Source organism: Stegostoma tigrinum, chromosome 1 (genome assembly GCF_030684315.1).
Source record: "Stegostoma tigrinum isolate sSteTig4 chromosome 1, sSteTig4.hap1, whole genome shotgun sequence".
In the NCBI taxonomy this organism is placed as follows: domain Eukaryota; kingdom Metazoa; phylum Chordata; class Chondrichthyes; order Orectolobiformes; family Stegostomatidae; genus Stegostoma; species Stegostoma tigrinum.
In genome coordinates, this window is record NC_081354.1 from 18,907,094 (window position 1) to 18,922,451 (window position 15,358).

Genomic DNA, 15,358 nt, shown 5'->3' on the forward strand with positions numbered 1-15,358 from the left:
GCCTCCTCTTGGGCAGTCTCTTGAAGCCATTTTCCACCTCTGCCTTTACAACCCCTCTTCAAAAAAAAAGGACAAAATAACCTTTCTAAAGTGATAGCATCGTCACAAGTCCCAACAACGCACCAACAGGTGATTGTGAACGTGTGTCAACGGAATCCAATTTCACTTAAAAAGTGGGTTTAATTTGCTTTAGGAACTAGAAAAGTCACTTCTATCGACTTCACTTTTCAGTCCATTCTTCCTCAGAAGTTGGACTAAAAGTGACAATTTTATTGTCTACAGTTCAAGTGCCTAAAATAACTTTCTATTACCTGCTCAGATGAACAATCACTCATTTGCTTGAAAAAAAGAGGGCAAAAGCTTCCAGGCTAAAGTGGACTGACCAGGAAACTGGTATACAAAATAAAAATCCAATTAACAATTTTTATCTCCACCAAAATAAAGAGACAAACAGGGTTTTCTAAATTAGTTAAGTGTAGGGACAGAAGGGGAGGCAATTTTTCTGTCATTTTGCTGACTTCTCACTGCAAACAGCTTGGGAATTGCATGGTCTCGATTTTGCTTGATAAATTCTTGCCTGCTATTTTATAGGGGACTGAACATCTGTCCTCGACTTACAGGGTCATGTGCAGCATGAGCACAGCAAGAGATCTGATCAGTTGAATATTATGCAGAGCTACTCACACTGGATTGGGAACCCATTTGTTTGATCAGTAGGGTTTGCCTCGGATCTTTAATTCAGCCACGACATTAACTTCAATTTCTGCGCTTCCCGATCAGAATGTGAGTCCAATGACAATTACATGTCTTTAATGAAGGATCTCTATTTTAAAAGATCATAGCAGGGGTATAGAATGTCCAAAGGAAGTTCAATTGTGAAGACTTTTGCAGGCAAATAAATTGAAGTTCGATGTGAAATGGTTGTCCTCTCTGTTCTATGATTCATTTCTAGATGTCATACTGGACAACAAAGCGCAGGACTGGGGCAAATGGAGTCAGAATCAGACGCTTGACATCCAAGATGCATCTGTTTAAAGGAATTACTGCCCACAGAGAAACTGGGTATCACCACCAACCATGAAGCAGACATTGGCAATCTCAGAATCTGCAGTGCAGTTGATGACAATGCCATTGTCAAGTTGGGAATGCAGAAGCCCATTAAATTCCTACAGAATGTAAACTCCTGGCTGCAATTCTTTTAAGAGATGTAATCAACACTGTAAAGAGACATACTACATGTTCCTCAGAAGAGAAGGGGAGTTATAGATGATTTGTTCTTGTGCTGCTGGCTTTTTAGGCTTGGTTACTGGAGACACATATCTGTGAATGGCTTAGTCCAGGTTCCTTACCCTGGGTACTGTTTAATGGGATATTAATGGAGTGGCGGGGAGGGGAGCAGGGATGGGTCGGACTTGACTAAACTGGGGATGCTTAAGGCTCGGTTAAATTTAACAGCAGGACCTTATTCATAATGCTGTCCTTTTGTTTCTCATTCTGCAGCCAGTCAAACTAATGGAATGCTGGCTGCCAGACAAATAAACCAGGAGCAGCATGTGTTTGGAGTGTTCGGAGGTAATTGGTCAGTAACATGCAGATTGAGACGAGAGTGCCAGTGGGCAACTGCAGCCAGGTCTAAAGGCAGACTGTGATCAGCAAAAGCTTCCTTGAGGGGCCAAGGGTGTGCTCCTATCCCTCTGTCAGCTGTGACTCGACTGGCAGCACGTCAGTCTCCAAATCAGAGTACCACTCCAGAGGTTGAGCACAAAAAAAGTCACAACTGACATTCCAGTGCAGAAGAGACGAATGGCTACAAAGGAGGGAGTCGTCCCCAGAGTTCTGATCAATATGTCCTCTGCAACCAAGAAAAGTTGACGGGTTTTTTTAAAAATCACACTGACAATAAAATCTAAATCTAAACCTAAAAACGTTGCTCTCTGTGGGAGTTTGCTGTGAGCCAACTGGGTGCTACATTTCCTATATTACAGCAGCGACTATGCTTCGAAGATTTTGTGGGACATCTGGTGGTTGTGAAAGGCTTCACATAAACAAATTTGTTTTGCTCCTGCTCCATGAGAAATGGCATAAAAACACTTCAGAATCAGCAGTCTTCACCTCTGTTTTTGTTGCTGGTTTTCCTGACCTCAGGAGAAAGCCACTTGACTAAATTCACATTTATTTCATTCTCCTAACTGTGCTATTTAAATAGGTTAGTGAATGTGCCCTGCCTCAATAAGATTGGACCACTCATGTAGTCATTGTAATGATGGTATAGAGTCATGTTTATCAATTTTCCATGTTTGACCTTTTGCTTTTTCTTTTTGAGGTGGTGGGGGCGCTGGTGTTGTGTGTGGGGATTAATATCAAAGTGTATAATTCTGTCACTGGGATAAGACAGCTGCAATTTCCTCCTGTAAATGCAGAGCCAACTCACTGATGCTTGCATTGATCTTTCCAAAATCCATGGTAATTAAGAGCTAGTTTTAAAACAGCCAAACATTAAAGAAGAATGAAACTAGATCATTCTTGTTCACAAATAACAAGTAAATAGTGAAACAGCAATAAAGCAATACTTCCTGGAGCATCCCAATGAATTTTCAACAGTGCAAGAGATGGACAGAGTTTAAGCAATAAAGCATTAATCTGGATAATTAAGGCAACAGTAAGATATTACAGGAGCTAAATTATCCCAATCATAATCTTCACTTATTACACAAAGTGCTAATATTAAATATTAAACTCTTTGACCAAATGCCCGCTCTTATAACTTTTGACTGCCAGCTGGTTGTAATATATCAGTTCAGTAAACTTTTCTTTTCTATAATTGCTTTCTATATTAAACACTGACCCAATTTTCTACAATTCTAATTTGGTGATAAATATACAGCAGGGATGGGTTCATTGTACTGTCACTGCTGCAACATTAGATTAACATTACAGTGGCTCATATCTATGCCCAGATGACGAATGTATCCCTCATGTGTTCAATATAAATCACTTCTTAAGATCTATATTCAGTCAGTTGGTTACAGTTAGAGTACATAAATCAAATCCTAATCACAACTGCTGTGGACTCATTTAAAATGACGTTTTGCCTCAGTTCAGTCAGCAGCAGTTAATGGAGTCTTGGGCTTAGTTGTTCTAATATTTCTACACCAAATATTTTCTTCCTGTCTAGGCTCTCTTCCTCCTTGTCTAGTGACCTTGCAAGGTATCTCTGCCATATCTGGATAAACAATTAATCCTGACTGATCTGTTTGCATTCTGCCACAGCAGAGATCTTCTGCAATTTACTGAGTGTGTGAAGAAATGGCTGATTATTGAATTTTGTTAAGGACTGTAAATTAAAATTGCTTGAAATTAATGCAAAGATGTGATGAAAGTAACCTAAAGATTCTTGGAATATGTTGTGGCTTATGCAAAAACGTCTCATTTTCACCTTTGTGTCTTTTAAAATAATTGTTTCTACTCATGTCCTGGTGGGTCTCAACCTTCTATGAGATGGCTAAATAAAAAACTAAATTCACTGAGTTCATCAGACATTCTATGGTTAAACATGCCAAAGAAATGCAAGCTATGAGATATGGATATGCGAATACCAACAATGTTAGATAGTTTGGACGAAGATTCTGTGGATTAATCAAGCAATGGTCACATTAATCAGAAACCAAGGAGGTCAAGAAAAATCAAACGTGGGCAGTTCCCAGAAGAGCACTGTCAGGAAAAGTGATCCCATTGGAAAGCAGATCAATCCAAGTTAGATCAGATCAATCCAACCTGCAGTCAACATTCTGAGGAAGGCTCACTGGACCCAAAACGTTAACTCTGTATTAACTCTGGCATCACAGATGCTGCCAGACCTGCTGAGCTTTTCCAGCAACTTTGTTGTTGTTGCAGTTGTGCTTGCATTTCTTCAAGTTTTTAGCTTTTTCTTGTTAACAAAAGCTGTCAGAAATGTTTAAGCATTTCCTTGAACATAAAAATGATTTGAAGCACCTGCCCATAAAATTCACAATACCCTTTTTTAAAAATTCACTCATGGGATGTAGGCATTGCTGGCTCGGGCAGTATTTAAAGCCCATCCTAAGATGCCCAGGAGGAGGAGGAGGAGGTAGTGAGCTGCCTCCTTGAAACACTGCAGTCCATGTCCTGTAGACCCATAATGTTCGACAGGGGAATTCCAGGATTTTGACCTAACGGCACTGAGAGAATGGCAAAACATTTCCAAGTCAGGATGGCGAGTAGTTAGGAGGAGAACTCTGGAGGTGGTGACATTCCCATGCTGCTGTGGCCCTTGCCATTCTAGACGGTTGCAGTCATGAGTTTGGAAGAAGCAACCTGAAGAGTTGTTTTGTGAATTTGTGCACTGCATCTTGTAGACAAAGCATGCTGCTGGTACTGTGTGTCGGTGGTGGAGAGAGTGGATACTTGTGGAGGAGATGCCAACCCAGTGGCTGCTTTGTCCTGGATGGTGTCAAGTTTCTTCAGTGTTGTTGGAGCTGCATCCTTCCGGGAAAGTGGAGAGTATTCCATGATACTCCCTACTTGTGCATTAAACATGGTAGCTCCTTTCAAGATGGTTACAAGACTATTGGAAATAAAGTTAATATCAATTTTTCTGTATTTATATACTTTTGTATGACAGGCATGTAAGAACTATTTCTGCCGCTTTGGTTTATCTAGGTGTGTGCGAACATAAATTAGCACAATACAGATGCTTATAGGATTTAAAATGACTTTTTTGGTCATTTTTATTAGTCATGGAACAGTTAATCAAAAACTGAATAAGGCTCAGTGTAAAATTCCCTGATGATGGATTACAAGCTGTTTCCTCCTCCAAGTTCTTTATTGTTTTTATCTAAAGGTGCCAACTAGACCCCACAATAACAGAAGCAGTACAGTGTAAAGTAGGTTGGTATGACTTTTCAGCAAAGCAGCTTGGAACAGCCACCTTCAAATGAGTCTCCCTCACTTTGGTGTAGCGTCAGGCTGGGCCCCAGTTACCAGTTCAGGCTACATTTACCAAAAATACTTTGTACTGAAGCTAAAATTCTGGAGTACTTTTTGTAGCAAAACAGCATGGTTCAGATTTTCTTATCCTGATGAAAATTGCAGCTTTCAGCTAACCAACGATACGTTACAACTTGGGTGGTCTATTTGGAAGCCAAAGCATTCTCTAATGCAAGAAAGGAATTATCCAGAAAAACTACCACAATCCATATTGAAGTAAAACACTGCAGAAAATGCACCAGAAGGAAATTAAGCACAGCACTGGTCTGCACTGACACTGTCGATAGCACTCTCACCTCAGAATCACAGGGTTCTCGGCTCAAATCCCACTCAAGGGCTTAAGTGCAAACATTAATGCTGACACACCAGAGATGGAGTGATGGAGCCCTACTCCATTGGAGCTGCTGTCTTTTGGATGAAAGGTTGAATTGAGGCCCCATCTGCATGCTTGGGTAGATGCAAAATGTCCCGTAGCATGATGCTGAAGAGTGGCAGGACAGTTATCCCTGGTGAGATAACTGGAGCGAGGTCAGTATCCCTTCACCAAGTCACCCTTTATTTACATGTGCACAATATTCAGACTCTGACCAGCTAGCTTAGAGCCAGTCCCTACAGTGAGGAGACTGACTGACATTCCTGTTTACATCTGTCAGCCAGGGCTCCCTGATTGGCCCAGGTTAACAACCAATCAGGGAACTCATACTCAGAGATCCACCTGGCCAACCTCATTCCAATCTCACACTTAGTGTCCCAGACAATATTCATTCCTGAGAACAAATAAACAAATTATCTAGTTATTATCGCATTGCTGTCTGTGAGAGTTCGTGGTATGCAAATTAGCCACCAAGTTCCAACAATATAACAGTGACTATTGTCAAGTGTATAATCATAACATTTGAAAGGAGGCTCATCTGACCTTTTTAAAATGGACACAGCATTTACAAGATATCACATGAATAGACTTGCTAATTCATGGTCAGCAAAAATGCATACAGGATAGTATGTTATCACCAATCTATAGGGATTTCTTAAGAATTCAATTAAATTTCGGGAACAAAATGGATCCTTCAAAAGGTGTGAGAATTGAAAGCTTCTGGGAAGGAAAGCAGGAGACTGGAAGAACACCAAGGGGTATGCGAATATAATTGACTTTGTCCAACAATAATTTGTCAAAATTAACAGAACAGCCATCTTGTATCAGCTTTGGTCTGAATAAGATAGGCTGTGAGACAGCATCATGAGCAGAATTCAATGCAGAGGGGCTGCTTTCACTTGTGGGAGAGTCCAGGACCGGAGTGCATTATCTCAGAATAGGATTCACACATCTAAAGACAGAGTCGAGGAGGAATTTCTTTTCTTAAAGGGGAGTGAATCTGTGGAATTCTTTACTGCAGTTGATCGTTATATATATTCAAGGCTGAGATAGTCAGATTTCTAATTAGTTGGGGGAATGAAGGGCTATGGGGAAAAGGCAAGAAAATGGTGTTGAAGGTTAATCAGATCAGCCATGATCTCATTGAATGATAAAGGAGACTTGCTGGGTTGAATAGCCTACTTCAGCTCTGACAGCTTATGGTCTTTTGATCTGATCAACAACACTCTTCTCCAACATGCTTTTCTTCCCGTATTTCTGGTATTTCCAAGTGGCAGCTCAGCTTCCTCAGTGCATGGTTTCCCATGACAATCAAGCTGGATTTTACACTTGCCCACCAGCAGGTTCACCAGTAGGGAAGGGAGACTGGTTCCTTCTAACAAGACACCTGCTCCACTGCAATGATACCAGTGGCACGGTGGTGTCGGATGGCCTACCTGTCACTGGGTGTATTGAGGTTCTTAAGCAGGTAATTGAGCTCTAGTTCAGGGCCTCTACCTGCTGAAACCAGAATTCAACTAGCAGCAGGAAGCACCAATGCTAAGCATCCGCCAAACTGCACTGGGAGATTGTGATCAGAAATAATGGGAACTGCAGATGCTGGAGAATCCAAGATAACACAGTGTGAAGCTGGATGAACACAGCAGGCCAAGCAGCATCTTAGGAGCACAATGCTGCTTGGCCTGCTGTGTTAATCCAGCTTCACATTGTTATCTTGCACTGGGAGACTGACAGGATAGTGGGGCAGGGCTGGGATCCCTCCTTTCAAGGCTCCTCTGGCCCATCAGAGGAAGCCCCACTCTCTCCCAAACCAAGGTGTTACATTCTCCCTGAACCTGCTCCCCCTCCATTGCCTCGCAAAACCTCAACTGCCACCCAAGTCCCAACCCTAAACCCTACCAGCTGCAGCATCTCATCACTTGGTAAAATACCCCAAGTACTTGCCCAGATCTGATCCAATGCTGCACACCTCAGTCTGAAGTAGTGAGAACTGCTCACCTCTGAATGGTGCAAGTCTCACCTCCAGCCTATTAAGAGCCAATAATGACAGCAGGGCAGCTGTGTTCTGCTTGGTGGACTGCCCACCCAGGAAATCTAGCACCTTGTATTCTTGAGCCCACGGAGACAGCTTGCCTAAATATGCAGATAATGCTCAATTAAATATTGTTTCACCCTCTTGACTGCTTTGGTGTTCTTTTACAAGATCTCTACTCTTGTCACTATTCCTTGTGTATATATATATATAAAATTCAAGCTAGCCATAGGCTATGACATCTATGACATCCTAACTGCTTTACAGCCAATAAAGTGCTTCCGAAGTGTACTCACTGTTGTAATGGAAGTGCAGCAGCCAATGTGTGCTCAGAAAGCTCCCACAAACACAACGGTGGCAACCTGTTTTCGTGACGTGGATTGAGGACTAAACATTAGTAAGGGTGTCCAAGAGCCCTCTCCTGTCAACTGTGTCATCCTACCACCAGAGATTTCAGACATGGCTTTAGTTTAACATCTCATCCAAACCGCTGTATCTCACACAGTGGAGTATCTCTTCAGTACTGCATGGATCGAGAATGTTAAAATAAAGAAAATCTCAAACCCAAGTCTAAAAGGCTCAGAGTGGACTGGGGATGGAAATGAATAAGCAATGTGCTGACACTCCATGCTCACAATTCAGCACCAGTTCAGATAAAACACTGTCTGAGCAACCTTCCTGGGCCCAGCACCTAAAAGGCGATGGTGGCTTCTGCCTTCCTCAACTGATCAGTTCACAGGGGCGAGGTTAACTTGCAAAGTGCTGTTAGGAAGTGAATTCCAGCCATCTATCACAGCCAATGTGAAGAAACAGCAATACATTTTGTAGTCAGGATGGTGTATGGCTAGGGGACCTTACAGGTGCTGGTGCTCACATGTACCTGCTGCCCTTGTCCTTCCAGGTGGTAAAGTTCACAGGAATATGCTTGTTGAAGGAGCTGTGGTACATTACCGCAGTGCATCTTCTGTCAGTGTTACTAGAATAATATTAGAATTAGGTTTATTGTCACATGTACTCAAGCACAGGGATACATGAGTAAGTGAAAAGTCACCATTTCTGGCACCACTCTAGTTACAAAATCTGAGGTATAAATTAGAAAAATAAAGGCAAAAGCTGAGTATTACAGTCCTTCTAAAGCAGGGAGCCTGTGCTGGCCTCACTTTGAGGCCAAGACTCCCTGGAATCCGTGCTGGTTCAACTCTCCACCAGCAATGCCATCTGAGGAATGCTGGTAGTGGAAAGAAAAAAAAAACAAAGAAAAAAGAAGAAAACAAGAAAGAGGAAATGAAGAAAAGAAACAGATTGGATGAGCTCCGAGACCATTCTGCCACCAACAAGCAATGGTAGAGGGAGTGAATGTTGAAGGTGGTAGATGGGCATTTTATAATTTGTTTGATTTAATACTCCATTAAAATTATCTACAACAACTTAATTGGCTCGTTACATGTCGCTAAATCAACAAGATGCATTCATCTTGTATAATGAAACACTGTATACACCTCACAGGAATGTTTCAAAATAAATACAAAACTGAGCCACATAATGGAGATACTAAGCAGACAAATAAAAGCTTCAAAAGCATAAGTTTTGAGAAGTAGCACATTAGAGAAGCACTTGGATTATGGTAGGCCATTGTAGAGTTCAAGGCATGGGCGTGTTGGTCAATGGTGGAGCAATTAACAGCCAGGAAGGGCAAGTGTCCAGAAATGGAATGGTGCAAATATCTCACAGGGTTTGTAGGGCTGACAGTAATTCCAGGGATGGGAACAGTTGAGTAATGTGAAAACATGGACAAGTAGTTTTAAATCTAGGCATATTTCAGATAGGAGTCAAAATAGGTCAATGAACTTAGCAGTGATGATGAACAGGTCTTGGTGCAACTTAGGATCCAGGCAATCTGAGTTTTGGGTGCAGTTAAGTTCAAGGAAGGTGAAAGACTGGCTGGACATTCTTTTTTCCTATTCATTCATGGATTTTGGGTATTGCTGACTGGGCCAGCATTTGTTGCCCATCCCCAACTGCCCAAAGGACAGGTAAGATTCAACCACATTGCTGTGGGTCTGGAGTCATGGAGCAAGACCAGGTAAGAAAAGCAGAATTCCTTCCTTAAAAGGTCACAAGTGAATCAGATGGGTTTTTCTAACATCTGCTTTACTAGGTCAGTCACATTGTGCCATCACCTCCCCTCATTGAAATAGTCATATCTAGAGGCAAAGGCATAGATACGGTTTTCGACAACAAATCAGCAGAGGCAGGGATGGAGTTGGGTGATATAACAGAGGTGGTTCTTGGTGGTGAAGCAGATGTGCGGTGAGCAGTTCAAATATAACACTGAGTTTATGAACAGTTTGGGTAAGCTTCAGCCAGTTCCCAGCAAGATAGCAAGAGAACTGGCAGTTAGAGAATAAAGTTTGTATCAGGCACTGAGACAGTGCTTTTGGTCTCCCCAACATCTAATTGCAAAGCATTTCTGCTTTTCTAGTACTGGGTGCCAGACAAATGATCTGAGAATTTGGACAGTAGAACGTATGAGTGGAGTATGAGTGAGTAGGAAAGAGCCGGCTGTCGTTAACATACATGTGGAACTCAATGTTGTTTCTGGATGACGTTCCCTGGAGAAATATGGAGATGAAAAATAGAAGTGAGTCAAAGATAGAACCATTGAGGCTGCAGAGGTATTGGCAAGAGGATCCATTGCAAGTAATTCCCAACCAAGTCAGTGTGGTCCAATGCAGCTGGAGGAGAGGTGGTGGAGGATAAAGGTGTGATCAGCAGAGTCAAAGGCTGCATCAGGTCGAGAAGAATGATGAAGGACAGGTTACCTTTCTCCGAGTCACACACAATGTCCTTTGTGAGTTTGGTAAGAGCTGTTACAGTGCTGAGACAGGCTAGAATCCCGAATGGAAGGAATCGCACCATCCAAGTCTGAATTCAACTGTTTGCAATTTTGATGGCATTCTTGACCTGAAGGCAAAATTTCAACAATATATACTGCCAAACCACCTCCTCTCCCCCACCCCACTATGACCAGCTATCTCCATCTCTGTAACACTGCCCAACCCTGAAAACCTAACCTAAGGTTTTGCTATCTCCAGATTTAAGTACCATAACACCCTCTTGATCAATCTCCAAAATTTAATCATCCAAAAACGTGAAGTCACCAAATCTTCAATTGTTCTAATTCGCATTCAACCACACTCAATACATCACATCACTGCTAACTGAGCTAGACTGGTTCCATTTGAAAAATTCCTAAATTTTATAATTCTCATGCTTGTTTTTGAATTCCTCCATAACCTCACCCTTCCTCATGTCTGTAGTTTCATCCAGCCCCACAACTCTGACAGATGTCTATGCTCCTCCAATTCTTGCCTTATTTAACTTCAGTTGTAACCACTCCACCATTCATGACCACATCTTTAACTGCCAATACATCAGGGCTATGCAAGCCCTTTCCTAAAACTCTAGACTTTGCTTTCTTCTTAAGAGGCGACTGTTAAAACAGTAAAGCTTTTGTTCATTTGATTTAATGTCTTATGTTGCTTGGTGTCATGGCTCTGAAACACTTTGGGATGTTTTGCTCCATAAAAGGCATTACATATCATGATGTGAGGCGTGTAATTTATGCATCTTAATATCATTTATTTCAAAGTTTGAAGTTTGATCTAGTGGTATATCAGCTTTGATCTAGATGCAAGGAGGTTTAATTGTTAATGTGTCCACCTTTCTGGAGCCATAATTTTTAAACAGGTGTCAGAAAGCAGGTGACTGAGAGTCAGCCCTGGAGTAATGAGGACTTTATTTGTATTGAGATTATTATAGGAGAAGACAGAGCAAATATCGAAAGGTGTTAGTTTGACGTTTGTTTTTTTGTTTAGGAGAATGAAAAAGTGATTTTTGCTTCTAAAAAAACCATAGATTGGAAAACATTTATGTTCAGTTTGCAGAAGACCTGTTGGGGTCAGATGTCAAAATAGTTTCTTAAGCTTTCAACACCAGACATTAAAAGAAAGAGTTTCAAGGTATAGATGTGATACAGCAGAGAACTCTCTCTGATAGTTGAATACTGTAAAACGATAGTGAATATGTAGAATTTTGTTTTGTTGTATATGTATTGAAATCTTTCAAATTATGTTCTAAGCAAATAGCTTAGTTTTATTTTTTGCATAATAAACTTCTGTTTCATTGTTAAAACCAGATCCACAGCACTGTAGCTTGTGCTTCTGTGAAAGATCACCACATTAACTTAAAAAGTACATGATCTATCAAGCCAGATTTCAGTCTGGGATCTACCTCATCCGTTAGAAACACCAGTTTGAATCATAACAATAAATACAAGTTGTTATTGTTGTAGAAACGACTGCTGTTTCATCTAACACTGAAGGTAAGGACAGCGAGATGAGAGAACAGCGATAAAATCTAATTAATAAATCTGGAATTGAAAAGGGTCAAGTAATGGTGACCATGATAATCATCACTGATTGTCATAAAAACTCATCTGGCTCACTAATAGCCTTTGGGGAAGGAAATCTTCCAAGCTTGCCTGGTCTTGCCTATGTGCAACTCCAGATTGATAGCAATTTAACTTATCTCTGAAATGGCTCAGCAAGCCACTGAGTTGAAAGATAATAAATGCTTACCCTACCACTGATTTCCACATCAACTTGGAATTCTGGATTGGGGTTGGTATGGGAGACAGGGAGGGCAGTAGTACTTATTGCTGGAGTACTGCTGAATAAACAAAAAACATTTGAATTTTCTTCCAAATAATACTAAGATAATAAAATCTATCAAAGAAATAAGCTGTTCCTGAAATAAAGTATTTTATTTAATTAATTTTTAATTAATTTACTCTTTTGAAAAGGTATCATTATCTGAAAGTTTATACTCCAATACTCACATCACTGCTGGAAACTATCAAAGCAGGAACATTTGTTGTAAAAGACTGCAGACTTACTTAGAAGCTTTATAAGTGAAGAGGCTGTTCAGCCAAGTGATGCGGCAGAAAATCAATACAAAAAAAGAATACTGTACCAGATCTTCACGAAACAGGGTTTCTAAATAACTCCAAGTTATTAGGGTGCCTGTGATATTCCCCCTTGAGTATCACATCACGGCAGCCAATCAATTCATAAAACGTGAGATATTTAATTGTAGTTGAACTCTGCCAGCGACCTTAACACAATCAGATTTGCTTGCTTCAGTCCTTAAGGACAAGAAAGCTGCTTACATCAGAAAGATACTTTGGCATTGAAGTTTTCAGATGTAAATATCTGGAGATTTGTCTCATGTCAAAAGAAATTAGTGCAGTGAAAATTTTTGATGTTGTAAAAAAGACTGTAAAAAGCTTCAACTGTCACCACAATCCAGTGCCATTTTGAATAATTTAAGAATAAAAAGATATAACTGAAAGTCTAACTTCATTCTGCCACTTCCACCATGAATTAGAAGCACTAAGGAGTCATCATCACATGTGGTACACTTACTAATATTACAAGAAGCATGATAATTACAGAGACCAGTCAGCAGTTTACCACTCTACTATGGGTGTTGAGGAAGAATTCACATTGTGTTTCATGTAAAACAGAAAAGAGAAAGCATTCATACAAAAACAAGGCTATTCCACACTGAAATTGAGCAAGCGTCAATGGCAAGGGTCAGAGCTCAAGAAGAAATTGATTTATTTTAAATCGACAATATTTGGCTCATTGCAAATAAGTCATTTGAAAATGTATTTTGTATTTTACATCTTTGAACATTATCCATAACTGCATATTTGTAGTTTTAGTTGTTTCCTGCTGAACGGCAATGCTTTCATTAATGAATAATTTAACGATGGTTACATCTGAAGAAAATTAACAACTCGAAGCAGATTCGAAAACCATTATAATAATATTATAACAGCCTTTCATTCCAATTCAGTGAATTACAGTATGAAACATCAAGCAAGATATTTCACTGCTATTAGTCAAACAAGAAACCCAGAAATGAATTGTCTGTTGTACGATTTGCTTCTCAAAACATTAGGTTTTTGTTTTTGTTTTTGATTTCAAATGAAGAGAGACCAGAATAGAGGGTATGTTCAGATATTCTGAAGTATGATTAATTTTCTTCAGTGTTCATTCCATTTTTGCCTTCGTGCCATCAACTTGAATACTGAACCTATTTCACAGTGCTACTGCATACTAGCCCATATAGTGATAAGTGTCCTATGTGTCCAATTGGAATTCTGGATTGGAGTTGATACAGGAGGCAGGGAGGACAGTAGTACTTACTGCTGGAGTACTGGTGAATTGATGGAAGAGGAAAACAAACATACTTGTATTTATAAGGTGCCATGCATATTTTCACACAGCTCACAATAATTTTCAACCAATTACTTGCTTTTGAAGAGTTATTTGCCAGGTAGGTTAGCTGGAAACCAACTTACATATATTAAGATTCTACAAAGTAGCAAGATGATGAATGATTTAATCTATATGAGATATCAATTGAAGAATAACAGTTGACCAAGACACTAGCAGAATTGTGAATCAATAAATCTTCTCACAAGCATGGTGTTGCTGTCATTTGGCAAACACATCCCCTTGGGCCATTACTGCCACCCCCATCACCACCTCCCATCAGCTATCGTTACCAAGAGTGTCACTCACCTTAAATCTTCTGGAGATATTTTCTTCACAATATCTAATCTTGTGGGGCCACAACCTGGTTCTCTTTCCTTTGTAAGATCCACAAATAAAGCTGCCTTGATAGACCTCTGAGATAACAAGGTGTAGAGCTGGATGAACACAACAGGCCAAGCAGCATTCGAGGAGCAGGAAAGCTGACGTTTCAGGCTTAGACCCTTCTTCAGAAAATTTTCTGAAGAGGGGTCTACACCCGAAATGTCAGCCTTCCTGCTCGCCCTGCTATGTTCACCCACCTCTACACCTTGTTATCTCAGATTCTCCAGCATCTGCAGTTCCTACTATCTTTGATAGACCTCTGCTTCAGTCTTCCTTTTATACCTCAGAACTGTTATTTTTAAACCCCAAGTTGTGATAATTCTCTACCCCAACTCCCAACCTAATCTCTAGCCTCAATCTTTCGTACAGCTTCAGTGAAGATGAATGTTAGATCAAGGAACAGCAACTCATTCTTCAATATGACACTTTACAGCCTTCAAATCTCACTGTTAAGCTTGACAATTTCAGATCATTACCTCTGGTCACATTTGCTTTGGCTGACCAGACGTCGGTCTTAATTCCCACTTACATCTTCTGTACACCCATCTATTGTTTCTTTTCTTGTTCCATTAGCATCTTCTTTTGGGTCAAATATCTTGCCTTGTTACTTAATATCTCTCTACTCTTGTCCAAATCACAGAACTACTTTTTCTGTTCTTTAGCTCACCCACTTCTTCTGCCACAAATTTGCCTAAGAAGTCTTTTGATTTATGGGACATGAGTGTCGCTGGAAAAGCCAACATTTGTTGGCTATCTCTAACTGAAGGATTTGCAAGGATCTGAGCAAGCAGTTCAGAATCAAGCACATTGTGGATCCGGAGTCACAGTTTGGCCAAACCAGATAAATACGGCAGATTTAATTCCCTGAAGGATAGTATAGAACCAGATAGGATTTTAGTCAAGTTATAATCATAAGTTGGCAATCGTGGTTATATATGACTGAGAATAACTTTATGTTTCGGATTAATTGAATTTAAATTCCACCAGCTACTCTGGTGGCACTAGATCTATACCTGCAGAACTTTCATTATCAGTTCAGTGACATTACCATTAATACCATTAACCTTTCCCAAAGTGACAGAAGGCCAGAAGCCTTGAACGTTAATTCTGCTTTGCTCTCTATAGATGCTGCCTGACATGCTGAATTCTTATTTCAGACTTCCAGCTTACCTATAGTTAGGAGTGCCACTTGATCCGCAAACTGCATGAAACAGAATT

General features: G+C 40.4%; 1 protein-coding gene across 7 annotated transcripts in view; it reads right to left on the minus strand.

Annotated features, from left to right (window-relative positions):
- Nucleotides 1–15,358, minus strand: part of LOC125454329 (serine/threonine-protein phosphatase 2A 55 kDa regulatory subunit B gamma isoform) — a 313,765-nt gene that overhangs the window by 10,511 nt on the left and 287,896 nt on the right. The gene's annotated exons all lie outside the window — the stretch shown is intronic.